This window comes from Salvelinus namaycush, chromosome 17 (genome assembly GCF_016432855.1).
Source record: "Salvelinus namaycush isolate Seneca chromosome 17, SaNama_1.0, whole genome shotgun sequence".
In the NCBI taxonomy this organism is placed as follows: domain Eukaryota; kingdom Metazoa; phylum Chordata; class Actinopteri; order Salmoniformes; family Salmonidae; genus Salvelinus; species Salvelinus namaycush.
This window is the reverse complement of record NC_052323.1, coordinates 10,061,119-10,069,040: the sequence shown is the minus strand read 5'-3', so window position 1 is coordinate 10,069,040 and position 7,922 is coordinate 10,061,119.

Below are 7,922 nucleotides of genomic sequence, written 5' to 3'. Positions count from 1 at the left end.
GACATTCACACTTGACCTTTATATATGGTTGCCACCCCTATCTAACTGTTTGCATATTTATTTTGCCCTAGAATGGTTGCCTCTGTAAAGGTAAGTATAACATGAAAGGTCAACTGAGTTCATCGTTCCCATTTGTAGATGGGAGAAAGGTTAATAAACATATAAAAACTGCAGGAGAACACCTAAATGATAAAAGCCCCGAAGGGGGCAAGGCGAAACTGTTTTGCATTCCAATTTGCCAAAGATGACTTTTGACTTCCCCTCGCAATATTAATGGGCAAATGGACAATTAGTTAAATTATGTGATCTTTAGAGTTCACAGTTTACCTTCATTTGTTACCTGAGGCAGACCTTCACGGTTGACTGCCCATTGACTTACCAGACACTTTTTAAATTATGTTTTGGAATGTTGGGGGGCGGGAGGCTGAGGGAGAGGACGGAGCTCTAACATTTGTCCACTGGGTTGAAGGGTCCTGATCCTTTTTTAATACATCTAGTTTTATTCCTATTGATTTATCCAACACATCATGTACAATTCCTTCAGAAAGTATTCACACCTCTTGACTTTTTCCACATTTTGTTGTGTTACAGCCTGAATTTAAAATGGATTGAATGGAGATGTCGTGTCACTGGCCTACACACAGTACCCTATAATGTCAAAGTGGAATTGTGTTCATTTTTACAAATTAATAAAGAATGAAACGCTGAAATGTCTTGAGTAAATAAGTATTCAAACCCTTTATTATGGCATTTGCTTAACAACTCACGTAATAAGTTGCATGGACTCACTCTTTGTGTGCAATAATAGTGTTTAACATGATTTTTTTATGACTTCCCCATCTCTGTACCCCACAGATACAACAATATGTAAGGTCCCTCATCGAGCAGTGAATTTCAAACACAGATTCAAACACAAAGACCAGGGAGGTTTTCCAATGCCTCGCAAAGGAGGGTGCCTATTGGTATATGGGTAAAAAAAGCAGACATTGAACATTCTTTTGAACATGGTGAAGTTATTAATTACACTTTGGATGGTGTATCAACACACCCAGTCACTACAAAGATACAGGTGTCCTTTCTTACTCAGTTGCTGGAGAGGAAGCAAACCATTCTGGGATTTCACTATGAGGCCAATGGTGAATTTAAAACCGTTACAGAGTTTAATGGCTGTGACAGGAGAAAACTGAGGATGGCTCAACAACATTGTAGTTACTCCACAATACGAACCTAAATGACAGAGTGAAAAGAAGGAAGCCTGTACATAATAAAAATATTCCAAAACATGCATCCTGTTTGCAATAAGGCACTAAAGTAAAACTGCAAAAGCTGCAAAGAAATTGACTTTATGTCCTGAATACAAAGTGTTATGTTCGACGGAAATCCAACACAACACATCACTTGTCACGCCCTGATCTGTTTCACCTGTCCTTGTGATTGTCTCCACCCCCCCTGGTGTCGCTTATTTCCCCCGGTGTATTTATCCCTGTGTTTCCTGTCTCTCTGTGACAGTTCGTCTTGTCTTGTCTTGTCAACCAGAGTGTATAACCAGAAGTCCAAATCTACACTGGATTTGCTTACCAAGACGACATTGAATGTTCCTGAGTAGCCTAGTAACAGTTTTGAAATTGGCTAGAAAATCTATGGCAAGACATGAAAATGGCTGTCCAACAATGATCAACAACCAACTTGACAGAGCTTAAATAATTATTTTTAAGAATAATATGCAGATATTCTACAATCCAGGTGTGCAAAGCTCTTAGAGACTTACCCCAAAAGGCTCACATCTGTAATCACTGCCAAAGGTGATTTTAATTAAGATATAATGCCCGAGAAGGCGGTGTTTGGAGGACATATTGGCATGGGTGTTGTTAGGCCCGAGACGAAACACCGGCTTCGAGGAAATTATCATTATACAACGGATTACCAACATATTCAAATAATGATTGACATATTTTCATAAAAAAACATTATTTTGATTAATTTATTCATACTATTTCATCGTTCCACAAGATATAGTCCCGATACAAATCTATTGTTGCTACCGAAGCCGCTGGTCGTTCGTTCTATCGGTTGTTAAACCTTTTTGTTCTAAATCTATGGACGCGACCCAGTTATTAGTTCTAAATGTTCAGTTGCCATGATGGCTGGCAACGTTCTTATCACTTGCTTGCTAGCTAGCCAACTTTGGCTAACACAGTCAGGTCAAACCGTGCACCCAAAAAAACAACAAAGTAGCTGCACTTGCGTTTGTTGAAGCTGTTTCCTAGTGATTTTTTGGGGGAAAGATCCATAATAATAATGTGCAATTTCGCCTGGCATAGAAAATGTGCTCTTTTGCCAGGCCACTGTTCAGAAGAGATAGCCAACTACACAGCTAACACAGTCACTTCAAACTGAAGCTGGAATGACAGCAAACTAGCTGCATTTTGTGTTTTTCTATTGACATTTCTTTATATATATCCATACAAATGATTTCGAGTAGCTGAGAAAAGCTGACAGCCTGTCTGTCTCATCCCGACTCCTGACACATTCATTACCATAGGACAGCTGGAGATCGAATTTCAATATTGAAACAATGTTGCAAATGTCGGAGAGACAGACAGCAATGTTAATACAAATCTCCACTGTTGAAAACCAAATGCTGGTCTAAAATAAATGGGAGATAATGTCTAGATGCTTTTTATAGTGTGTATCTAGTACACTACATGACCAAAAGTATGTAACATGAAGCACACATTTAACGCTTTTCCTATAAGCACATGACATCCCTGTTTGGACAGGAAGGGTCAGTGGAAACACGTGTGTTTAGCAGAGAGGAATGACCTACACTACATGGCCAAAAGTATGCTCGTCGAACAACTCATTCACATTAATATGGAGTTTGTCCCCCCTTTGCTGCTACGATAGCCTCCACTCTTCTGGGAAGGCTTTCCTCTAGATGTTGGAACATTGCGGGGACTTGCTTCCATTCATCCACAAGAGCCATTGTCATTGTATGTGACAGGTAGCCTAGCGGATAGGAGCGTTGGGCCAGTAACCAAAAGGTTGCCAGATCGAATCCCTGAGCTGATAAGGTACAACATCGGTTGTTCTGCCCCTTCACTGGAATTAAGGGGCCTAGCCGGAACCATGAAAAACAGCCCAGACCATTATTCCTCTTCCAGCAAACTTTACAGTTGGCATTATGCATTCGGACAGGTAGCGTTCTCCTGACATCCATCAAACCCAGATTTGTCCGTCGGACTGGCAGATGGTGAAGCGTCATTCATCACTCCAGAGAACACGTTTCCACTAGTCCAATGCTGGTGAGCTTTACACCACTCCACCCAATGCTTGGCATTGCACATGGTGATTTTAGGCTTATGTGCGGCTGCTCAGCCATGGAAACCCATTTCATGAAGCTCCCGACGAACAGTTATTGTGCTGACGTTGCTTCTAGAGGCAATTTGGAACTCGGGAGTGAGTGTTGTAACCGAGGACAGACTATTTTTAGGCAGTACGTGCTTCAGCACTCGGTGGTTCTGTTCTGTGAGCTTGTGTGGCCTACCACTTCGTGGCTGAGCCGTTGTTGCTCTTAGATGTTTCCACTTCACAATAACAGCACTTACAATTGACCCGGGCAGCTCTAGCAGGGCAGAAATCTGACAAACTGACTTGTTGGAAAGGTGGCATCCTATGACAGTGACAAGGTGAAAGTCACTGAGCTCTTCAGTATGGGCCATTCTACTGCCAATGTTTGTCTATGGAGATTGCATGGCTGTGTGCTCGATATTATACACCTGTCAGCAACGGATGTGGCTCAAATAGTGAAATCCACTAATTTGAAGGGGTGTCCACCTACTTTTGGCCATGTAGTGTATATACAGTGCATTCAGGAAGTATTCAGACACCTTGACTTTTACCATATATTGTAACGTTACAGCCTTATTCTAAAATTGATTCAATTGTTTGCTTTTTCTCATCAATGTACACACAGTAACCCATAATGACAAGGCAAAAAACGTTTTTTTTTGTTGCAAAATCCCCCCGGAAATATCACATTTACGCAAGTGTTCAGACCTTCTACTCAGTACTTTGTTGAAACACCTTTGGCAGTGATTACAGCCTTGATTCTTCTTGGGTATGACACTACAAGCCTGGCACACTCTGCAGATCCTCTCAAGCTCTGTCAGGTTAAATGGGTAGCGTGGCTACACAGCTCTCTCTCCAGAGAGGTTCAATTGGGTTCTTGTCCAGGCTCTGGCTGGGCCACTCAAGGACATTCAGAAACTTGTCCCAAAGCCACTCCTGCATTGTCTTGCCTATGTGCTTAGGGTTGTTGTCCTGTTGGAAGGTGAACCTTCACTCTAGTTTGAGGTCCTGAGCACTCTGGAGCAGGTTTTCTAAAGGATCTCTCTGTAATTTGTTCCATTCATCTTTCCCTCGATCCTGACTAGTCTCCCAGTCTCTGCTGCTGAAAAACATCCCCACAGCAGGATGCTGCCACCACCATAGGGATGGTGCTAGGTTTCCTCCAGACGTGGCATTCAGGCCAAAGAGTTTAATATTGGTTTCATCAGACTAGAGAATTTTATTTCTCATGGACTGAGAGTCCTTTAGGTACCTTTTGGCAAACTGTCAAAAGGTACCTAAACCCAAGCGGGCTGTCATGTGCCTTTTACTGAGGAGTGGCTTCTGTCTGGCCACTACCATAAAGCCATGATTGGTGGAGAGCTGCAGAGATGGAATGTTTCCCCATCTCCACAGAGGAACTCTGCAGCTCTGTCAGAGTGACCATTGGGTTCTCCCTGACCAAGGCCCTTCTCCCCCGATTACACAGTTTGGCCGGGCGGCCCACTCTAGGAAGAGTGTTGGTGGTTCCAATCTTCTTCCATATAAGAATGATGTAGGCCAAGGTGTTCTTGGGGACCTTCAATGCTGCAGACAATTTGTTGGTACCCTTCCCCAGATCTGTGCCTCGACACAATCATGTCTCGGAGCTCTACTGACAATTCCTTCGACCTCATGGCTTGGTTTTTGCTCTGACATGCACTGCCAACTGTGGGACCTTATATAGACAGGTGTGTGTATTTCCAAATCAGGTCCAATCAATTGAATTTACCACAGGTGGACTCCAATCAAGTTGTAGAAACATCTCAAGGATGATCAATGGAAACAGGATGCACCTGATCTCAATTTCGAGTCTCATAGCAAATGGTCTGAATACTTATGTAAATAAGGTATTTCTGTTAAAAACATTTTTATAAATTTGCGAAAATGTATTGTCATTATTTGGTATTGTGTGTAGATTGGTGAAGGGGGAAATGATTTAATCAATTTTAGAATAAGGCTGTAACATAACAAAATGTGGAAAAAGTGGAGGCGTCTGAATACTTTCCGAATGCACTGTAAATTGTCTGGCTGAGCTGATGAAACAGTAGATTGCGCAATCAGATTGAACACAGTTAATAGGCATTTCAACACCATAGATTTAGCCAGTGGCAACTTGTGGAATAGACATCGACTGGAATGTGGTTTTAACCAATCAGAATCTAGGATTAGACCTACACATTGTATTACATGTATTGAGTCAGGGGTGTGAATACTTATGCAAATTAGTTATTTCTGTATTTCATTTTCAATGAATTTGCTAAAATTTCTAAAAAGATGTTTACACTGTCATTATGGGGTATTGTGTGGAGATGGGTGAGAGTTTTTCCCATTCTGAATTCAGGCTGTAGCAACAAAATGTGGAATAAGTCAATGGTTTTGAATACTTTCTGAAGACACTGTATTTCGTCTACTCTTCAATTTAACGCGTCACAAGCTTTCATGGTGTGCTACAGTATAAGTTTGGTGACAGTTACTGATGTCATCCTGTTGGATCAATGAATGAGTCTGAGTCTCTGCCAAGTCTTCCACGGGCACAGCATAGGATATTCAACATCCACATCATCTGAGAGATACACTACACGTCAAAAGTTTTAGAACACCTACTCATTCAAGGGTTTTTCTTTATTTTTACTATTTTCTACATTGTAGAATAATAGTGAAGACATCAAAACCATAAAATCATGTAGTAACCAAAAAAGTGTTAAACAAATAAAAAAATACATTTATATTTGAGATTCTTCAAATAGCTACCCTTTGCCTTGATGACTGCTTCGCACACTCTTGGAATTCTCTCAACCAGCTTCACGAGGTAAACACCTGGAATGCATTTCAATTAACAGGTGTACCTTTAATTTACCTTACCTTTAAAAGTTAATTTGTGGAATTTCTTTCCTTTTACTGCGTTTGAGCCAATCAGTTGTGTTGTGACAAGGTAGGGGTGGTATACAGAAGATAGCCTTATTTGGGAAAAAACAAGTTCATATTACGGCAAGAACAGCTCAAATAAGCAAAGAGAAATGACAGTCCATCATTACTTTAAGACATGAAGGACAGTCAATCTGGAAAATTTCAAGAACTTTGACAGTTTCTTCAAGTGCAGTCGCAAAAACCATCAAGCGCAATGATGAAACTGCCTCTCATGAGGACCGCCACAAGAATGGAAGACCCAGAGTTACCTCTGCTGCAGAGGATCAAATCAAATCAAATTTTATTAGTCACATGTGCCGAATACAACAGGTCTTCACCTTACAGTGAAATTCTTACTTACGAGCCCCTAACCAACAGTGCAGTTTCAAAAAATATGCATAAAAATAAGAGATAAAAGTAACAAATAATTAAAGAGCAGCAGTAAAACAAATATAATATATACAGGGGGGTGCCGGTATAGAGTCAATGTGAGGGGGCACCGGTTAGTTGAGGTAGTATGTACATGTAGGTAGAGTTAATTAAAGTGACTATGCATGGATGACAACAGAGAGTGGCAGTGGTGTGGAGAGGGGAGGGGGGGTGGAAATGCAAATAGTCTGGGTAGCCATTTGACTAGATGTTCAGGAGTCTTATGGCTTGGGGGAAGAAGCTGTTTAGAAGCCTCTTGGACCTATACTTGGCGCTCCGGTACCGCTTGCCGTGCGGTAGCAAAGAGAACAGTCTATGACTAGGGTGGCTGGAGTCTGACAATTTTTAGGGCCTTCCTCTGACACCGCCTGGTATAGAGGTCCTGGATGGCAGGAAGCTTGGCCCCAGTGATGTACTGGGCCGTTCGCACTACCCTCTGTAGTGCCTTGCGGTCGGAGGCTGAGCAGTTGCCATACCAGGCAGTGATGCAACCAGTCAGGATGCTCTCAATGGTGCAGCTGTAGAACCTTTTGAGGATCTGAGGACCCATCTTTTCAGTCTCCTGACGGGGAATAGGTTTTGTCGTGCCCGCTTCACGACTGTCATGGTGTGCTTGGACCATGTTAGTTTGTTGTTGATGTGGACACTAAGGTACTTGAAGCTCTCAACCTGCTCCACTACAGCCCCGTCGATGAGAATGGGGGCGTGCTTGGTCCTCTTTTTCCTGTAGTCCACAATCATCTCCTTTGCCTTGATCATGTTGAGGGAGAGGTTGTTGTCCTTGCACCACACGGCCAGGTCTCTGACCTCCTCCCTATAGGCTGTTTCGTTGTTATCGGTGATCAGGCCACTGTTGTGTCATTGGCAAATTTAATGATGGTGTTGGAGTCGTGCCTGGCTGTGCAGTCATGAGTGAACAGGGAGTACAGGAGGGGGCTGAGCGCGCACCCCTGAGGGGCCCCTGTGTTGAGGATCAGCGTGGCGGATGTGTTGTTACCTACACTTTACACCTGGGGGCGGCCCATCAGGAAGTCCAGGATCCAGTTGCAGAGGGAGGTGTTTAGTCCCAGGGTCCTTAGCTTATTGATGAGCTTTGAGGGCGCTCTGGTGTTGCACGCTGAGCTGTAGTCAATGAATAGCATTCTCACATAGGTCTTCCTTTTGTCCAGGAAGGAGAGTGATGGAGTGCTGCATCAGATGACCTGGCTTTCACA